Source organism: Panthera tigris, chromosome B1, assembly GCF_018350195.1.
Source record: "Panthera tigris isolate Pti1 chromosome B1, P.tigris_Pti1_mat1.1, whole genome shotgun sequence".
NCBI classification, from domain to species: Eukaryota; Metazoa; Chordata; class Mammalia; order Carnivora; family Felidae; genus Panthera; species Panthera tigris.
In genome coordinates, this window is record NC_056663.1 from 106191939 (window position 1) to 106213379 (window position 21441).

At 35.4% G+C, this 21441-nt stretch overlaps 1 long non-coding RNA gene across 1 annotated transcript; it reads left to right on the top strand.

The window, feature by feature from the left end:
* Positions 1–51: 51 nt before the first annotated feature.
* LOC122237692 lies at positions 52–14906 on the top strand. The gene is made up of 3 exons (XR_006216296.1): positions 52–115; positions 7484–7602; positions 14632–14906. It is a non-coding gene; the product is annotated as an uncharacterized LOC122237692 (long non-coding RNA).
* The last annotated feature ends 6535 nt before the right edge of the window (positions 14907–21441 follow it).

The window sequence follows — 21441 nt, forward strand, 5'->3', positions numbered from 1 at the left end:
ATCATCACAAACATCAATCTCTCTTCTTTTTTCTCATCTTCCAGGATATCTGGGAGACTCCAAGAGTTCACATGATAATGTTCTTGATCTGGACAGAAGAACAAGGAACACTGAGGTGTGCCAAGGGCGGTGGAGGTGGGGGCTGTCTTTCTTTGATATCTGTGTAAGTTATGTGGCTGCCTCAATACCATAGTTGGTATTTTCTGAGAACAGAAAAAAAAATATTGCAGTGAAAATTGTTAATAAATTGTAATAGCAACTCTGAAATATTTGAAACTGGGAAATTTCCAGCTTTGAAAGTAAAAGAAATACTTTTTTTTGCCTATTGAAAATGTCATCCATTTAAACAGCTTAGAATGGAGGGAGAAAGATAGCTCTGTCAAAATAGTGTTTTTGAAGAGTTTTCAGTGTGCTACATTTTAATTTTTTCTATTGAATTATCAAAGTTGGCCTAATTTGTGAGAAATATAAAAATGAGATGATAATAAAAAATGCTGGGGCGCCTGGGTGACTCAGTAGGTTGAGCGTCCGACTTCGGCTCAGGTCATGGTCTCATGGTTTGTGGGTTAGAGCCCCATGTCAGGCTCTGTGCTGCCAGCTCAGAGCCTGGAGCCTGCTTCGGATTCTGTGCTCCCTCTCTCTGTGCTCCTCCCCTGCTCATGCTCTGTCACTCTCTCTCTCAAAAATAAATAAACATGAAAAAAAATTTAAAACAAAATAATGCTTTCCCTCTGTTAAACACTCACCATATTCCAGGCACTATACTAAGTGATTTTCTTGCACTGTCTCATCAAATTCTAGGAGGCAGAGACCATGTCTAGATAACTAGCTTAAAGTTGCTCAAGATTATACCATTGAAGAATAGTCTTAACTCTCATTTCATTTTGAGCCCATCTGGTGATGTAGGAAATTGATTTTTTAAAAACTTTTGCTATCATTTGGAAGGCAATCTGTGGCTAAAGAAGCTGAAATACAAGAAGTTGATACCCTTTGTTTATGTGTTTGTCTGTCTAAGGCTGGGAATGCCTGGGATCCTTACTTAGGTCCCTGCTATTTGAGGTGAGCTTCCATGAGTATTTCCCCCTTTCAGAGCTATTCGTGTGTCTAGACTGGCTTTTGTGGTTCTTTTTATGATTTAAAGGTGCACCTCAGCAACAACCATCAGGAATTTTGAGAAAACACGGTTTGTTACTAACAAGTCTTATAGGGTACGCCTGGCACCTCAGAGACCACATAGAGAGGCTGCTGTAGAGAGAGAGGAAGACTGAGGAGAAGGAGGAGAGGGGGAGGGAGCCTGGGCTTCAGTCTTTATTGGGGTTAAGGGTGGGGTGCCTACGGTCTTTTGAGTTTCTCTTTACTGGTGTATTTAAAACGTAAAAACAAGAATTAGGGCACAGGAAGGGAAAAGCAGGATCACTCAGTGGTCAATTATCTAGGTCACAGAGGGCTTTCTAAAAAGCGTCACTTTGTGGGTGGAGTGGCATGGTTCTTATCTAGTTGTTTTACTAGTAGCTGTGTTATACAGCCGGCAATATGTTTATTCGAGATGGATGTCTGTGAAGCGGGTGCCTCAGGGATGTCAGGCACTCACACTATAGCCTTACCTATGTATTTTTTAGATTTACCAGTTTTTATAAGTCAGTAAGTTACAATAGCATTTGCAAATTCCAGACAGGGTCAAAACTTAATTGCAGATTTAAGTAAAATCACAATTAATTTTTAAAAGCAAACATATTTCTAAACTCTGTCATATAAAGTGTACAATTTTAGAGTTGTTCAAGCTTGATTTTAATTCAGATTCTTTCCCATAAATTCTGTTGACTTGGGGCAAATTATCTCTGCTTTGTGAGTCTCATCAGTCTCATCTGTAAAATGGGGCTAATAGTGAGTAACCACCTGGGTTATTTATGAGAATTAAATTAGATAATCTTACAAAGCACTTAGCATGATATTTGTAAGTTCACAATCAGTGATAGTTTTCATATAAGAATAGAAAATTCTATGGATTAAATACTAGAGAATTCTAAGTCATAAAAATAGTTCCGTAATGTTAATAAGTGATAATTTACATTAATACAAGTAACATAGTCTTTTAATAACTCAGATGAAAGTGCTTAATTGAGGGCTTCCAAGTTCTAGCCCTTCTTTCTGTACTTCTGATAAACATGGGCAAAATGGGAAGCTATAGGGACCACAAGGGACCAGGATAATTCATCCATGACCAACTAAATTCCAACTTTTTTTTTAATTAATGGATGAAGTAACAAGCAACAGACACTTATAGATAATCAAATCAATTCTTATGTAAATAAAAACAGCCCTAACTTGAGATTTCAGGAAATCAAATAAGATAAAGCCATGGAGAATAAAGGAGGGCAGACATCATTTGTTTAACTCCTGTATGATTCAAAGAAATAGATATTTTATCTCAGCTTTAAGTGTGATATTCAGGGAAAGGCAGCAGGTCCCTGGGTCATTTCCCCCCCTGAAATCAAACACGTTAAGATCTGTTTCTCTGCCTTGATAAATAAAGTCTGTGCAGAGGACAACTAGAAAAATGAGTGAAGGAGAGAAGGAGGAAGTATGCAGGAAGAGGTGTGAGCTGAGTTGATGGGACCCAGAACATTAGGGCAGGTAACCGTTCGTTAATCTCAGCTCTCATTAATCACACTCACATAGCTAGGAGCTGCAGAATCACAAAGAAGTGATTAGACTATCTGGTTACTGCTGGAACTCCAGCCAGAGATTCCTGCCAGTTCTTAGTTTTGGAAGGAAAAACAACAGGAAGTGGCTGATTTTCACACTGGCTTCTGTGTTTGGAGGGAAAGAAAAAAAAAAAATTCAGCAGCTGGAGAATAGCCTGATAAAAGTAGAGATACTCAATTACGAGGAAACTAAACACCCCCCTCATGTCACCCTGTCTCTACCACCAACCACGTCTACAAAACACATATTTACCAGGCCCTTCTTCTTTTACCCTGCAAAGGTAGCAAAGCCCAAAACCTTGCCTGGATTGAGCTTTGCAAAGATACTGCAAACTTACTTTTGCATCTTCCTTTTCCTTGGCATTCCACACTGGGTGGCTTCCCTGAGCTGCAAAGTAAACATTCCAAAGTCCCAGGAATGTGAGAATGGGTTACACATTCATCCATTGTGGCATTTGGAGTCATCATGATGATTTTGGTCAGTGAACCATTGTCTCCTCTGCCACATAACACTCAGATGGTATCTTCTCACCCCAGTGGTGTGAGTGAAGTGACAAGAACACAGGGAGATTTGGAACATGAGGAAAATGAGCGGTGGAACCCACATGGCATTAGGAATACCTTATTCCTTTTTGAATAAGTGTGATTTCTAATCAATCAGTATTATTCTTCATTAAACAAAAAGTGGCAGAACTACATATGAGCTGAAATGTTCCAATTCCAATTGCTGTACACTTCCACTACACTGTGGCACCAAATGTATCTGGTGACAAGGGAAAAACAAGGGGGAAAACACATTAGATTTGAGAATGCCCCTTATAACGTTTCTTATTTATAGTTTTTTTTGTTTGTTCTATTGAGGTATAAGTGACATATAACATTATATTAGTTTCAGGTGTACACCATGATGATTAAATATTTTTTATATTTATACATTTTATACATTTTATTTTATACATATACAATTTTATACATTGTGAAATGATCACCTTATTAAGTTTACTTAATATCCATTGCCACACATAGTTACAAATTTATTTTCTTGTGATGAGAACTTTTAAGAGCTAATCTCTTAGCAACTTTCAAATATACAATATGGTGCTGTATTATTAACGATAATCACTATGTTGTACATTGTAAATTACATCCCTATGGCTTATTTATTTTATATAACGTTTCCTTAAGGAACTTGTTCCAAAACGGACAAGTCACATCTTCCAGTCAAATCCTACAGACTTAGTCCAGAACTCAATAAACTGAAGTATTTTCTGCTGATTAATTGGGACACAATTTGGAGACAACAAACATTAATGTTTCCTTGATAGATAGAAAGTGATTTACTTGAGATTTAAGTTCTCCCCTATAGCCTGTTGCCATTTCCTCAGAGATGACTGATTTGAAGTCTGCTCTGTTTGAGTACGTGGAGATAACGTTCATGATATATATGCTTTTCCCCTGATAGAGTCAAATTTTCAAATGCACCCTTTCTTCACAAATTTGTTCTTAATCCATTTTACTCTTAACAAGACAGGACTTTTGCTTTGTCAACCTGTGGAAATACCAGCCATACTTCATATAGCCCATGGCGCCTGGCTGCATAACCTATGTTTTGGGTTGTGTTTCTTTGTTGCTTTTAGCTAATCGGAGTTGTACAGAATAGTGATCCTCACTTAAGTGTGGTGGCATTCTGCCTGAAACTGCGGGACCTGGCCTGTTTGGGCAGCTGACATACATGGTCCCTTACTCAAAATGATAATAAGTATAGTTAGAATTTACAAAGTTTATTTTTTTCTCATAGAAACAGAAAACTATTACTTTATGGTAATATCAAGAGCCCTAGCTTCACTCTAGCCTCAAATACAGAGATACAGTTTCAAGCGCACCTTTGACAAACATTGCCAAACCCTCTGACACTAAGAGCAAGGGGTTTTTTTTTTTCCTTAATAATAAGTGTAATCCACAAGTATCAGTTCTCTACATTGTAAACTTGGTTAGCATTGACAGGGATTGTAACATGAAGCATTAAAATTCCCACCTAGATCCAGAAAGCTTTCATATTCCTCCTTCTGAGGTCTCAGATGGATGCTACTGGTCATGATGACAATCCGAGGGTGTAGAGAAAATGATTTTGTGTTTAATTCTCAAATCTGTGGAGGAAAGAAAGAATTTCGGGAGAAAAATCTATATAAATAAATACACTAGGGATCAAAATGAAAAGTGAGACTAAAGAATGCTTTTGTTTTGGGCTTTTTAGCCACTAACAGTGTATCGTATAAAGGCTGGTAGGATGAAATAAATGGTATTCCCTGCTGTGTTCCCACAGGGAGGAAGAGGGCCTGCAAGAGTGGGCTTTCAGTGTACTGTTTACTTGTCAAATGAATTAATAATGAGTGAATAAAGGAATAAAAAGCCCTTTTTATATTTAGAAAATTACAGGAATTTCAAAACACACTGAAAAATTTTATGTTGAGCTATACCAATTTGAAAAAAAAACTAACCTCTTTTGTGACTTTAAATTTTCTTTTTAATGTTTATTCATTTTTGAGAGAGAGTGCAGGCTGGGTAGGGGGGCAGAGAGAGACGGAGACAGAGGATCTGAAGTGGGCTCTGTGCTGACAGACCAGGGCTCGAACTCAAGAAACATGAGATCATGACCTGTGTAGAAGTCTGATGCTCAACCAACTGAGCCACCCAGGCACCGCCCCCTATTTTGTGAGTTTATTTTATTTTTACTTTTTTTATGTTTTTTTTTCTTTTATTTTTTTATATTTGAGACAGAGACAGAGACAGAGAGTAAGCAGGGGAGGGGCGAGAGATGGAGACAGAATCTGAAGCAGGCTCCAGGCTCAAGCTGTCAGCACAGAGCTTGGCACAGGGCTCAAACTCACAAGCAGAGAGATCATGACCTGAGCCGAAGTCGGACACTTAACGGACTGAGCCACCCAGGCCCCCCCCATATTCTGAGACTTTAAATGAGGGAGACTGTTGGGGCGCCTGGGTGGCTCAGTCCATTAAGCGTCCGACTTTGGCTCAGTTCATGATCTTACAGACTGAGTTCAAGCCCTGTGTCAGGCTCTGTGCTGACAGCTCAGAGCCTGGAGCCTGCTTCAGATTCTGTGTCTCCCTCTCTCTCTGCCCCTCCCCTGCTCATGCTCTGTCTCTCTCTACCTCGAAAATAAATAAAAACATTAAAAAAAGTTTAAAATAAAAAATAAAAAAAATGAGGGAGACTATCACTAGGAAAACAAAATAACGTTAGATTTAAATATCAATCAGTATCATCTGTAAAATGTATTCAATTGAAAAATTATGCCTATATTTTGGCAAATAAATTTGAGTTTTTTTATCATAAAACAACTGCAGATATCAAGGGATAAACTTTAGTAACAACACTATTACATTACTAGTAGCAATAAAACAATGTTTGTCAAAATATAAAATTTTACTGAAGGTTCCACTCTTTGATTTAAATACTATAATGTCTTTTCTTGTTCTTTCCCCATGTGTGGCAAAACATGGTAATATGCACTAGGTGGAATATCTATTGTCTGTTTGCAATTTTTTTCGATACTGAGCACATTTACTTTTCTAATATAGGGCAAAAACAGGGGTACCTTGGTGGCTGACGTAAGGAATGTATGATAATATTTGAGTTGGTTTGCTTGCCAGCTAGAGATTTTTAGGTAAATGAATCCTATCATTTTTAATTTAGTAAAGCGCTTTTGATAAAGCATGCTAGATATACTTGAAATTAATGACCAACTATTCAGGATTCAATGAAAATTGGACATGGTATTAAAAAATAATTTTTCCTTGGAGGTTACAAGTTAAAACTACGACTAAAAAATAGTAGCATCAGAAAGTAGGTACCGCATCAGAGGTTTAATCACCAAGTCTGTGCACCGCATCAGAGGTTTAATCACCAAGTCTGTGCACTGTTCTTTATGCCTTCCCTGGCTTTGTCCTAAGATATACTCCAGTTCCTCCTGGTGCCCTGGTACATCCTGGAAGAATAATATAATATGTCCTCTTTCAGCATTAGAATGTTTTCATATTTCTGAGTATCATCCATGGAAAAAGATTATAGAGAGAAATTTAGTTTAAGATGATTGATATAAGATCACTTATTTAAAAATTTTTAATGAGACACATTTCATCCATTTTGTAAGCAAGTAAAATCTATTCCTCGTTAAAATTTTCAGAGACCCTGGATACCTGGGTGGCTTAGTTGGTTGAACGGCCGACACTTGTTTTCAGCTCAAGTCATGCTGTCATGGTTCGTGGGACTGAGCCCCATGTAGGGCTGCACCGATAGTGTGGAGCCTACCTGGTTTTCTCTCTCTGCCTCCCTCTCTCTCTGCCCTCCCTACCCATGCTCTTTCTCTCTTAAAATAAACAAATAAACTTAAAAAAAAAACTTTTGGAGACCTTTTACAATTTAATATATAATTTGATTTTTGATACATACAGTGCCTTCATCTTACATATAAGTTATTTAAATGTTATATTAAGATAATTTTAAATAAAATTTTAATCTGTACTTCCCTAACATCTGTTTCAACACCAGTGTCACGTTTTAAACTAATATTACAATTTTTGCATTTCTGAAGAAGTTGTGCTGCATAGGATTTCTGACATTTTATTTAAATAATTCAGCTGTTAATGTATTTTGTGTTCTGAAGTAACAATTTGCATTTATGTAATAAAAATGACAGTTTCACTCATCAAATTTCTATTACCCTTGTAGTTTATAAACTCATCTTTCTGTTTTGTTGCAGATGAAGATCAGTCTCTGTTGTCTAATGACATGTATATCTGGTGACCTTGCCAGGCAGTCACTACGATTTCTTATCTCCCCCCAAACACAGCAGCTGCTCTCGTACTCTTCCTTCACCAGGTATCAGAGTTCCTACATTCTCCTATAAAATGAAATATGTGTGTAATCAATCGGAATTTCACCTTAGGAAACGCTCTGAAGAAACGCAGTGTCTTAAAATATGCTTTCATGAATTGATTTTTTCCTCAAAAACAGTTCTCTAGATTGTGTGTTTGCACTTGCGTGTGCACGTGCATACACACATACACACACACACACACACACACACACACACACACACACACACGGTCATCTTCTGGAGAAATGTATTTTCTTACATATGTAGTTCTTAAATAAGAAATAATGATTCAAATGTCATTGCTATTGGAGAAGACCCGTTGAAAATCAAAGCAAAATTACTTTTATCTAGGTATAACCCCACATGTATCACAATATGCACACATTTAGACAATTTATTTTGCATTCATGTAATTGTAAAGGTAAATTCTCCATATTATGAGATTGTTAACCAAAGCATGAATTTCACTTTCTCCTATTTTTAAGAACTGGAGCATTCTAACCATAGTGATTTGTTTCCCTTTTATAGTTCAGTGAATCTGCTTAACTTCCTATCGCTTGCAGACTTTCTTATATACAAAATAATGAAACATTTAATAGGTGTTCTTTTCATCAGTAGAAATTTAAAAGGCTTTTTCTTCTTCAAAAGTATGTAATGAAAAAATCTGTTAAAGTAAAATAGTATTCTTAATTACTAGGATGAATTTAAATCAGCCCTCCCGCCCCCTAAATGATTAAGGATAGTGACTAAAATGACTTATTTAGTAATGAGGCTTAATGTGTTGCTCTTAACAGATGAACATCACTTTTTTTTCTGTTGTGGAATATTAATAAAATACATTTTAGAAAAAACAGCTCTGTCTTTTGCTTCTTAAAATTGTATTGGCCGTAAATTATCTCTTCAGAAAATATTTGATGTATGATCTAGAAAAAATGTGGTGTTTAATTTTGTAAAGTAGTTTAAATATGTAAATGCTTAAAATTAATTATCATTTATGTGGTAAAAATAAATGAAAAAATCAACTATAGGGTCAAATTCATTATCTACATATTCATTATACAAGTATTAAAATTTCTCTGTAAGTTACCCAGTATCTATTCTGCATACAAATTGATAGTTTAATTTTACTGACAATTGAATAAAGGAAGAATAGAACAGAGGATGGAGGCTATGAAATCAGTTTTGTTCAGAAGTATTTAGTGCTTGCTATTAACTAAGAACTGAGGTTATAACAACAAACAAAACAAATGCACTCTGAAGTTTCATGGATCCTACCGTTTAGTGAGAAAAGCAAATAATTATGCAAAGAAATATCAATTTACAGATTATACTGCATACTTGAAAGACAAGAATGACATAAGTTGAATGACAGGGGGCGGGGTCCTAGAATGGGGTTGTGTTTTTTAAATGTTTACTTATTTATTTTGAGAGCAAGAGCGCAAGCAGGGGAGGGGCAGAGAGGGAGGGAGAAAGAGAATCCCAAGCTGGCTCCACACTCAGCATGGAGCCTGATGCAGGGCTAGATTCCACGACTGTCAGATCAAGACCTGAGCCTATATCAAGGTCAGATGCTTAACCAACTGAGCCACCCAGGCACCCTAGAATGGGGTTGGGTTTTATGTAGAGATGCAGGAAGATTAAAAACTCTTTCAGGACAACTACTTTCATAGAAACCTTTTAGGATTAACTCTTTGATAATGCATATTTCCTACTATTTTGTATTTTTCCTCTTACAAAATAAGCATTTATTGTTAAACTCAAAACAGAAATAAACTAAATATATATGAATACACACACACACACACACACACACACACACACCACACACATCCCTTATAAAACATAATAATCAGGGCACCTGGGTGGCTCAGTTGGTTGAGGGTCTGACTTCAGCTTAGGTCATGATCTCATGGTTTGTGAGTTTGAACCCTGTATGGTCTCATTGCTGTCAGTGTAGAGCCCACTTCACATCTTATGTCTCCCTCTCTCTGTGCCTTGCCCCTGCTCACACACTCTGTCTCTCAAAAATAAAAAAAAAAAATTAAAAAAAACATTAAAAAAAACCACGACAATCTTGTAGAATAAACTTCAATTTAGTTTAACTTCTTCTGATGAGGTGGGATTTCAGGTAATTATCTTTGGTACTGGATGCAAATCTTGAACTAATTTGTGCATTCATTAACTAAAACTCATGTTAAAAATGGCTTCCTGTTGGGGACGCCTGGTTGGCTCAGTCCCTTAAGTGTCAGATGGCTCAGGTCATGATTTCATAGTTGGTGAGTTGGAGCCAGACATCAGGCTCTGTGCTGTCAGTGCAGAGCCCGCTTGGGATAGTCCACCGTCCTCTCTCTTTGCCCCTCCCCCACCTGCATTCTCTCTCAAAAATAAATAAATATTAAAAATAAAAAAAGTAGCTTCCTATTAACATTCTATTTTGACAGTCTGAGACCTGATGTTACCAATGGAAGCAGTGGGGTCTGAGCAGAGTGTAGCAAACCAAGGGAATGGCCAGGCAAATAGGGGAAGACTCATGTCTTGTCAAGAAAATGGACTAGGAATAATGGAATATCCTCCCCATAGTGGAGAGCTAACACATTTTTAAGATATTAATGAAAAAAAAGCAATGAAACATAGAAATAATGACAATAATAGGCAACATTTATTGATATTTATCGTGTCAAGAATTGCACTTATTGCTTTATATTATTTTATTAGTCATCACTATAAATACTTTTATTTTTGTCACTCTACAGAGAAAGACACCAAGATTTAGAGAGTTTGAGTAGCTAACCAAAGGTGACTAAGGTGGCTAGTGGATGTGGTGGGCTGAAAAGCACCCCTGCAAAAGATACCCACCTCTCAATCCCTGGAATCTGTGGATGCTACTTTAAATGGCAAAAAAGAAGGGTCTTTGGAGATGTAATTAAGTTAAGGATGTTGACATGGAGATTATCCTTGATTATACAAGTGCAATCACATGTATCCTTATAAGAGGAAGGCAGATTGATAGTTTACACACACACACACACAGAAGCAGAGATTGGAGCTATGTGGCCCAGGTCAAGGAATGCTAGCAGCCCCTGGAAACTGGAAGATGCAAGGAACAGAGTCTCCCTTAGAATGTCCCCAGGGAGCGTAGCCCTGTCAACACATTGATTTCAGCCCAGTGATAGTCATTTTGTACTTATGGTCTTCAGAACTGTGTGTGTGTGTGGGAAACGTTGTTTTCTGGTTAGAATGTTGTAGTAATTTGTGGCCATAGCTATAGGAAACTGGTAAGATAGAGTAGTGAAATAAACCAGATTTGTCTCCAGAAAGAGAGCTTTTAACTACTTGCCAGATCATGCATGTACCATATAAGCATAAACATCAGTTTTTCCTTAGCACTGAAAGCCAGAAGGCAAATAATTAAGTAGAAGAGGTGTGTATGTGTGTGTGTGAACTGTATATATGTATATGTACATATATGAGATGATATTGTATTATATACATGATAATTTATAAAATTTTAAGGTCTTAAAAGTAACATCTTAGTTTTATAATTTATACATACACATCTGTTCACAAATCCAAAGGGAAATGTCTATACAATACAATATTATACTATATTCCTGAAGATACAGTTAACTTTTATAAATAATTAAAACTAGTTTGAATATTAATAATTCCTTAAAGATACTTTCCTCCAAAATTGGATTTGTATTTGCAAGAATTTTAAAATTTATCTTTAGTCTTCTCACTTTAAATCTTCCATAGTCCTTTAAAAGATTAATTAACCTGATAATTAGATTTTTTTTCATTCGTCTTCCATGGCTTAAGTCTACTTCCTTTCATCCATTTTATCATTGCACCACATAGTGTAACCTTGGTAGACAAACCCTGCACTGAACTTTTCCTAAACGCATTGTGTGTTTGTGCAACTAAGTTTGGTTCTTGGATAAATACAATTAACCCTGCTTTTTATCTCTCACCCCGCAGAAACAGTTGTGGTGTTCTCCCCTCTAATACTACGCAGCTCTTTTCTCCTAGCAGCATTGGTTGTGGTTGGTTTTTCCAGGATTATCAGCTATGACTGACTAAATGAATAGAGTTACCTAAACATGAGGGAAAGAACATTTCAAATAAAGGGAATAATAGGTGCAGTAGCTGAAGCATAGACAGGAAAACAATTCTTAGAAACTGAGGGTGTGGTAGTTGCTGACGAGAAGTGACACATAGGTTGAGATCATATTTTGAGAGACCTTACTGTTATGTGAAAATGTCTGGATTGTAAGTATCATCCGTTTTCCTGTATGTCCAAGTGCTCATACACTTTCCTCTATTCCTGGTATCGGTTAGCTTCGAAAATAAAGCCAGCCATATTCTTCCAATGTTCTGCATCAGTTTGTACAGTTTCTGCAATCCAGTGATTTTAACAGCAAGACACCTCAGTGGTCTGTATATAAAATGACTCTCTTGATGCACTAAAACCAATATGAGTTGGGCTTTTCATGTCAATAAAACAATATAAAAGTAAAGGCTGAAAAATAAGAGACATCATTCTGAAGAAAAAAAAAAGTATTCATAGAATACTGATAACCATGGGAGTACTTCTTATGGAAAACTTGTTCTTTCTCTTTTGCCTGTGTGTTTTGTTGTTGCACCGAAGAGGATATATGATGGAGCATCTTGAGGAAAGAATCAATCAAAAATCATATGAAACTGTTTCACCACTACCATAACAACAGCAGCAACAACAGCAACTCATTTTTAAAACTTTTAGGTAGCACCCAGATTTGTTATCTGGAGTGATAGGACCTGATAGAGGTCATATGAATAGAAGAAGCGTCATGACATCTGATAATTTATGAGCTTAGTGTGTGTGTAGTTTGGAATTCTTATCAACTGTAATAGTTTTATGGCCACTTTTTTTTCCAAACTAACTGAATTCACAGGTTATTTGGCACTTCCAGAAACTGCTACTTTCATTGTGAGGAGGACATATCATTCAAAGAAAATTACTCTACCAAATCTGACCACACTACTAATTTAAAATTTGTGCTTCTCGTGAGCGAGGCAGCATTATTACTGGTCCATATGCTAAATGACTAACAGAAATGTGACAAATTTGATGGCAATGGGGAGATGGGCAAAATAAAATTCCATCAGAAAGCCTAGCATACTTGAGGTGTATTCTGATTCTCTGATAGCCACTTGTTTAATTTTGTGAGGGATGCTGAGGTTGCTTGCAGCAGGTGTTTGCCATTTATTCCACTAAGATTATGAGTGGTAGAAAGGATGTGGACACTAAGACAAGGATGTGCTGAATGGGAGATACATAATTCTCTGATATTACTGGTCTTGTCTCTAGCTCTCAAATTTTCCAACATCAAGCATGTTGGAATAGCTAAGGTATTTCGTGAAGTCTACAAGTCTTAAAAGTAACACCTTAAATTTACCATGTAATTATAGTAATAATAAATTTAACTAGGTGTAACAATGCATTTAGATGTATTTACAGTACATTTGAAAATCCTGGGGTAAAGCTAGGATTACCCTTTGGCTCATGCTGTTCTGTGTTCTGTGTGGCCTCACTTACCTGTGGCCCTGAAATGTAGTACCACATATGTGGTAACAGGGTCCTGCGTGCGCAGGGCGGGGGAAGGGATTTTGCTGGTGTCATAACCTGGGGAAGGTGTGTCTGATGGGAAATTGCCCAGAGGAGCCTAAAGGGTAGATACTTGGTGCAACCTGTTGCAAGCCTTTCGGATGTTTTAAAAAATAAACTGAGGCTAAATAGAACATTTCAGTAGTTTATCTGAACATGCATCAGTTGAAATTGAGTAGTGTCAAACTGAAAGTGGTTAGTAGTGCTGCATAGACAGCGAGGGGAGAGGATTTTATAGAGAAAGTAAAGAAGCAAAACAAGGGCATTGTTTCATTGGTTATAGCTTTAGTGGTTGTCTTATTTGGAAAAGCTTAGTTGGCTGTGGTGGGTTGTTCCTTAGTTTCACTTTCTTGATTCGAGTGCACTGACTCTGACTTAGGGTTTGGTTTGCTTAGGAAAGGTACCAAGACATTAGAGCCACCCAGTCTAATGGCCTCCCTGTTTAATTACTTTAGCAGTAATTTCCTATCCTGGATGCAAGCCCTCCTGGTGACCATATTTGCACCTGAGTATATTTGCTGCTGATGGTTCAGTCTTACGTCTCAGCAGAATTACAGTACTTCCTGAAGGTCACATGATAACTGCCTTCAGGGGTGGTGGAGAGACAGATAAATGGATAATTATGCTTTCCAGTTTCTAGAGTTGGCCACATCTTCCCCTTCAAACCAGTGAATGCTGTGTTAGGGAGGGCTTGTTGGTAATTTTCTGTGTATTAGGAGCTCATAGCCAGATTTGGGGTGAACAGTGTACATTCCAGGGAGGGGGTGGGCAGAAGAAGGACATGCTGACTTTGGCTCTCCTGCCGCATGATAATGCAGGACCTCTTGTTAGGAATTAGATTATTAACAGAATTCAAGGTTTCACAGAGTATTATCAGTATGAGAATTGTACCATACTTTTGCAAGATGTTACCCCTGGGGAAAACTAGCTTAAGCGTATAGGAAATCTCTCTCTACTATTTCTTTCAACTGCGTATCCATTGACAATAATCTCAATAAAATTAAAAACGTATTATCAGACCGCCTGAATGCCTCTTGATGGCATCGATAAAATAAACAGACTCCACTCTATCTGTAGTGAATCTGAAAAGCAAGCAGGACAGCCAAAACCCGGGGAGGATTTGCTGGATGTCTTTTGTAGTAGAATCATAGTTCTGAGATTGCCTTTTTCCAACTTGGCAAAGCCTTAAAAATGTTTATGTCCTATAATATCACAATTCAATTAAATAATTTATCCCAAGGAAAAAGAAGACAGAATATGGGGGATGGGAAACCTATAAAACATAAATACTGTTAATTATAATAGTACCTTGTAACTAAAATGGAAAAAGAAAACGGAACATTCACCTGTAGGTAACTCCTTAACTATGTTGTTTTTGTGAAAGGTGGAATCAAATGGAGCTGGGAGGCCATTAAGGAGATGGACATTATGTATGTCTTCACCAGTTGGAACCAGGAACTTCTGAACTGGGCCAAGTCACAAAAATTCCAAGGATCCTACAAGAACACGTGCAACTTGCTCTGGTAAGAGACTTTTGCTTAATGTTAGCCTTAGGAACCAATTATGTTCAGCCAAGATTAGCTTTGAGACACCATTACCAATCAAAAATCTTTGTAAGCAACGTCTATAAAAGGTTCCTTATTTGTTTTAAAACTTCTGACTTCTGTTCCCTGGTGGCATACTGATCGTTTTGCTGCCCAAATCTTCCCAAGATTGCAATTCTTTGATCTTGAATAAACATTTTTTGCTCAATTATTGCCTCTTTACAATTTTTGATTGACACTTGATACATTTGGTGGAATATTATGCAGAATTAAAAATTTTATGGCTAATAATGATTTTGTAATAACATGAGGTAATTGTATATATTGAATGAAAAAAATCTAAAATTGTACATAGAGCAGTATCAAAGTTTTCTCTAAAAATATACATACACTGAATGCTAGTAAGAAAATCACTAAAAAAAAAATACCAGTGATTATCTGTGGAAGATGGCAGTTGGGCAAATTCTTCTTCTGCTTTTATGTATGTTACAATGCTTTTAAATGAGTTTTAATCACATGTATTATAGGAAAGATACAAATTCAAAATCATTACACCAAATATTGTGATTAGCAAAGTATGACCAACCCATGACAGTTATGAATTACTATTTTTCATATAATACAGTATAGTATTTCCATACAGCATAATAAAGGCTTTAGTTCAACAATAATTTCAATACTTAGAATATACTCTCAAAAGATTTACTCATTCTAAAATTCAGCTTAATAAATTAGTAATATTACCTCATCTATGTAAAATTCTATTTTTCAGTTATCATTAATATTACCTCATCTATCTTTAATTCTTATTTTTGTTGTTTTTTTAATTATATTTAAATCCAAGTTAGTTAACATAGAGTGTAATAATAGTTTCAATAGAATTTAGTGATTCATCATTTACATATAACACACAGTGCTCATAGCAACAAGTGCCCTCCTTCTCCTTAATGCCCATTACCCATTTAGCCCATCCCCCATCCACTTCCCTCCAGCAACCCTCAGTTTGTTCTCTGTTTTTAAGAGTCACTTATGGTTTGTCTTCCTCTGTGTTTTTATCTTATTTTTCCTTCCCTTCCCCTATGTTCATCTGTTTTGTTTCTTAATTTCCACATGTGAGTGAAATCATATGATATTTGTCTTTCTCTGACTGACTTATTTTGCTTAGCATAATACTTTCTAGCTCCATCCATGTTATTGCAGATGGCAAGTTTTCATTCTTTTTGATCATCGAGTAAAATTCCATTGTATATAAATACCACATCTTCTTTATCCATTTGTCAGTCGATGGGCATTTGGGTTCTTTCCATAATTTGGCTATTGTTGATAGTGCTGCTGTAAGCTCTGGGGTGCATGTGCCCCTTCAAATCAGCATTTTTGTGTTCTTTGGAATACCTAGTAATGAAATTACTGGATGGTAGGGTAGCTGTATTTTTAATTTTTTGAGGAGACTCCATACCGTTTTCCAGAGTGATTGCACCAGTTTGCATTCCCACCAACAGTGCAAAAGTGTTCCCCTTTCTCTGCATCCTCGCCAACATCTGTCATTGCCTGAGTTGTTAATGCTAGCCATTCTGAAGAGGTGAGGTGGTATCTTGTGGTTTTGATCTGTATTTCCCTGATGATGAGTGATGTTGAGCATCTTTTGTATGTCTGTTAGCCATGTCGATGTCTTCTTTGGAAAAGTGTCTGCTCATGTCTTTTGCCCATTTCTTCACTGGATTATTTGTTTTTGTTTTTGTTTTGTTTTGTTTTTTGGGTTTTTTTGGAGGGCGGGTGTTGAGTTTTGTAAGTTCTTTATAGATTTTGGATATCTATAATTCTATTTTTTAGTTACCATTAGCAACTGTATGAGATGCAACCTAACCTGATAAATAAACAAGAAATACCTCTTAGAGAAAGGAGGGAAGAAGGAAGGAAAAAGAGAACCTATCATGTATCTTGCAGTGTGCTAGTCACTTTATACTTATTTTTTACTCTAATTGAAACAACTCTACCAGCTGATATACCCTGGCTGTCATCCAGAATCTGTGAAATTTTCCTCTTTGAAAGAACTCAATCCCACTTAGTTTTTGGTTTCTACCAGAAAATATATTAAAAGGAGAAAATTAAAAAGTAGATATTTAAGGAAGAGGGAAATGGAAACTCACATAAAAAATAATAAAGATGGTCTCAAAAATTCAAAAATTATTTCAGTTTAGAATTAATGAGAGATGCAACTCTGAGGTTGTCTTTATATCTAGTAAATATAATGATATTCATTTAAATAGTAATTTCTTTTCTTTATACTTTGTAAGAGTAAAGTTTATAATAGATAAGTTTAATGTTAAATGGAGATTTTTTACCCACATGAACATATTCCTGGCTTTCTCCTCTCAAGGTTTCGGAAGGAGATTTTAGTTGCTGTTCTTTAGCCTCCAAGAGATACTAAAAATTCAGGCGTGTTTCTTAACTGAAGCCTTCACTGGAGGCAGGCTGCAAGTCATTGTACTTGCTTCTTGTCTGCCTTCCTATCTAGGAGCCAAAGATATATGGCTTTGCAGGTATATGGATTTTAAAATTCCTTTTAGGCGTATGTTAAAAAAACTTAACAAGTTGCAGCATTAACTGGAATTTTTCTTGTGACTAAGGTTTAAATGACTAAGATCCCTATAAGATGCACTTTTTGTGATTTATTACAAGATGATTTTTGTGGTTCTCTCATGCAGTGGGAAGACAGCATGGCCTTGGTTGTTTTTGTTTTTGTTTTTGTTTTTTGTCTTTTGTTTTTTTTTGTTTTTTAGTTTTGCTTTAACTGCAAAGTTAAAATATTAACTGTAATGTTTGGAGACATTCCTTGAAGGATATCTATCTAGTTCAGTTTTCTGGAGAAGAAGAATGGAAATTCTTCAGATTTTATTTATTAAGAACACATATCTACTTAGAAAAACTTACACTGCTACTTTGTAAATCCTTTATGCTACATTCACAAGGATAATTGTGTTTTCTACATTATATACACTATTTTTGTTAGTCTCTGAATGAATGAAATTGATGTACCTGATTCTATCTCTGTCTGGTTTCTAAACTTTCTTTAAGTGATCTCAAAAGTGCTGTCAACTTGTTCATAAAGAATTTATATTTTCAATTAAAATGAGGCAGACTATTTTGATAGCATTACACTAACCTAAACATTTATAGTAAATGCATTTTGTGTGTGTGTTGAAATGTACCTCATTTCTTATTGAGACAATATTGTGAGAATTTGTATCTTTTAGCTTCTATTTTATTCTAATTTCTGACTTCTCATTGACCTTCAAAAAGAGTAAAGTGTAGATTTGGAAAGAAAATGGATGAGAAATTTCAAAATCTGATAAAAGCCACAGCTAAAAGAAGAGCAATGATTCCCTCGAGCAGAGAATCTCTCTTTGTCTCTGTTTTTGTCTCTGTCTCTGTCTCTCTGTCTCTGTCTCTCTGTCTCTTTCTCTCTCTCTCTCTCTCTCTCTCTCTCTCTCTCTTTCTCTGTCTCTCTGTCTCTCTCTCTCTCTCTCTCTCACACACACACACACACACACACACACACAGCCTCACCTGAGCATGCGTGTTATACAGAGGTGTTGAATCACTATATTGTACATCTGAAACAAATATTATACTGTATGTTAACTGAATTGAATTTAAATAAAAACCTAAAAATATTATTATAAAAGGAAACAATCTAAGTAAGGAAATTCAAAAGACAATGAAATTATATATAAATAGCACTGAAGAAAATATGAACCAACCTAGAATTCTCCTATTGGAAAATAAATGTTTCTAAAATGAAGAAGAAATAAAGGCATTCCCACAAATACATAAACCTAACAGAATTTGTCACCGTGAGATTCATCTTATAAAAAGCATTCTTTTGTAGAAGGAAAATGATTTTTATTCAGAAATGTTGATATGAAAACATTTAAAGCAACCAACAGGGTAATTGTTGTATAAATATAGATAATATAACCTGTACAAAAACAAAACATAGCAATAAGGTTTTCTGGGATCAAAGGAATTCATAAAGAGATCATTACATTTAATAACAGTTCAGCAAGGTAGCTGGATACAAAATTGATATGTACAAAACAACTATATTATATTTTACCAGGAACATACAGTTTGAAATGAAATAAAATAAGCCACCATATACATCAATATAAAATATGAGGTCATTTGAATCAATCTAGCAAAGGTTGTGTAATGTCCTACATGAGAAAAGTTGTAAAAGTTTTATCAAGATTCACTTTAAAAAGATCTAACTTAGTAGAAAGATATAACACATTGATGATTTTGAAAACATTCTATAAAAATATAAATTCTTCCCAAATTCAGGTGTAGATTCAGTGTAATTCTGAGTGTTTTTTGTGTGTATGAACAGGTATGTAACATATGACAAGCTGACTCCAAAACTTACATGGAAATGTAAAGGTTAAAAATGGCCAAGAGACACTTAAATAACAAGCTCTCAAAACTTGGTTTGTCAGTATAGATGAAGAGAAGGATAGATAAGTCAACATGGAAAGACATATGATAAGACAAAGACACAGGGATAACTGTGCTGAATATGGAAAACACATTCATGGAGCATAATGCAAAGCCCAGAAACAGTCTCACATACTTATATACATTTGATTTATGATCATCTCTTTGATTGTTGGTTTTTTCATGTGAATAAATAATTTGTGCTGAGTAAAAATTTATGAGGGCATATGAATCCAGATTTTAGATTATTCTCATTTTATTGCTCAATTCAAGGTATATTTTGGTGTTTTTTGGTGAATCCATTAATATACAACATCAATAAAATAATTTCAGGGGTGCTTGGGTGGCTCAATAGGGTAAGTGTCCAACTCTTGGTTCGGCTTAGGCCATGATCTCGTGGTTTGTGATTTTGAGTCCCCCCATTGGCCTCTGCGCTGACTGTACAGAGCCTGCTTGGGATTCACTCTCTCTCCCTCTCTTCACTCTCTTCTTTCTCTCTTTCTCTCTGTCTCTCAAAATAAATACATAAACTTAAAAAAAAAGACGTGTATAAATAAAATAAAAAATAAAATAATTTCAGCTGCTGTGGGAAAGAAACTGTAAAATTGATATTTATTTAATTGTTACCTGTCAAAGAGGGCTAGGATTCTTTACAGTTACAAAATTAAACTTTATTTATAAAAGTTTTATTACTTTATTAATAATGCCTTTGTGTTTGAAAATGGTTTAAGTGAGAACTATGAGGACACAGTTATGCTCCTTCAAAATAAAGAAATTCAAATAAATTAATTTAGACTTTTCAACTAAAACACCTTATTAGGCACATGGTGGCCAGATACAAGAATCTAGACTGTAAAGAAGAGAATAAATTAAAAGCCACTAGGACACTTATCCACATGAATTATAAGTGAGGGAGGCTGAGAATATGTGCTGTGAGGTGTAATAGGTAAACCAGTAAGACACTTGTTTCCTGTTTCCAGCTCATAAAAGTTGATGGAAAATGCACACACATTAACAGTTAAAGTGAAAATTTCTAAGCATTTCATAAAGCCAAATAAAAAGTACTTTTTACTGTATATTGTTAATTTACTTAGTATCCAGAAGCACAGAATTGACTTGATTGAATTCATGGCTTCATGGTACTATACATATTATTTACTCATGATTTTCGTTGTTAATTTATTGTGTTTTTATCTTTACCCTTCATCCTTCAACCCCAGTACCATTTCCTCCTCCACATAAACATTCTTTCTTATTTAACTGTTTTTTTTTCAATGCACTGTCATGTTTTTTTACTTATATGTGTATTTATAAGACCATATGGACTATTAATTTATGTTTTTGATAAGTTTACAAACACATTTTGCTATAAATCCCTGTTTCTTTTTAAATTCAAAGTTATGTTATTTTTTTCACATGTTTACATTCAATATCTACATATAGTTCATTTCTTCTCATCACTGTGTAGTATCCTATTACACATATAGCAACCACTATTTTAATATTGTCCCCATGATAAACATCTAGGTAGCCTTCTTCTATTTGCTAAAAAGAAGAAGAAGAAGAAGAAGAAGAAGAAGAAGAAGAAGAAGAAGAAGAATATTGCAGTAGACATCTTTACGCATGTCTCCTATTCCCCTCTGAGTTTTCTAGTCACTTTGCTTAATTTTATCTTTTTGAAAACATGCCAACATTTACACAGCTGAATACCTCTTCACTGAAAGTTAAGATGTATTCAAACAAAGGTAGAATTAGTGAAAAGTAAGAACAAATGAGAAAAAAAAAAGATCATGTAGACACACATAATGAGAAAATAGTAAGATAAAACAAGTTGCTAATACGCTATTTGGAGTTATCTAGAAAGAAGGACAAGAGTAAGTGAGTAAACAGTAAGTATATAAACAGAAAACATATACACACACATATAAAAGAAAAATGGAGAGATGTTAAAGGATATCTATATATGCAAAATAGTGAATATGATGTGAGAGTGAAACAATTAGAATACAACAAAAATTCAAATCATAAAATAACTCTAAGGGAATGTATTTTTTCTTTCTAAAGTATTTGACATCAAAACAATAAAAATCCCATAGGTTAAATCTAATAATACCTGAGAACCAGAGTGGCAGGTTCTCTTGGGAAAAAAAATGCTG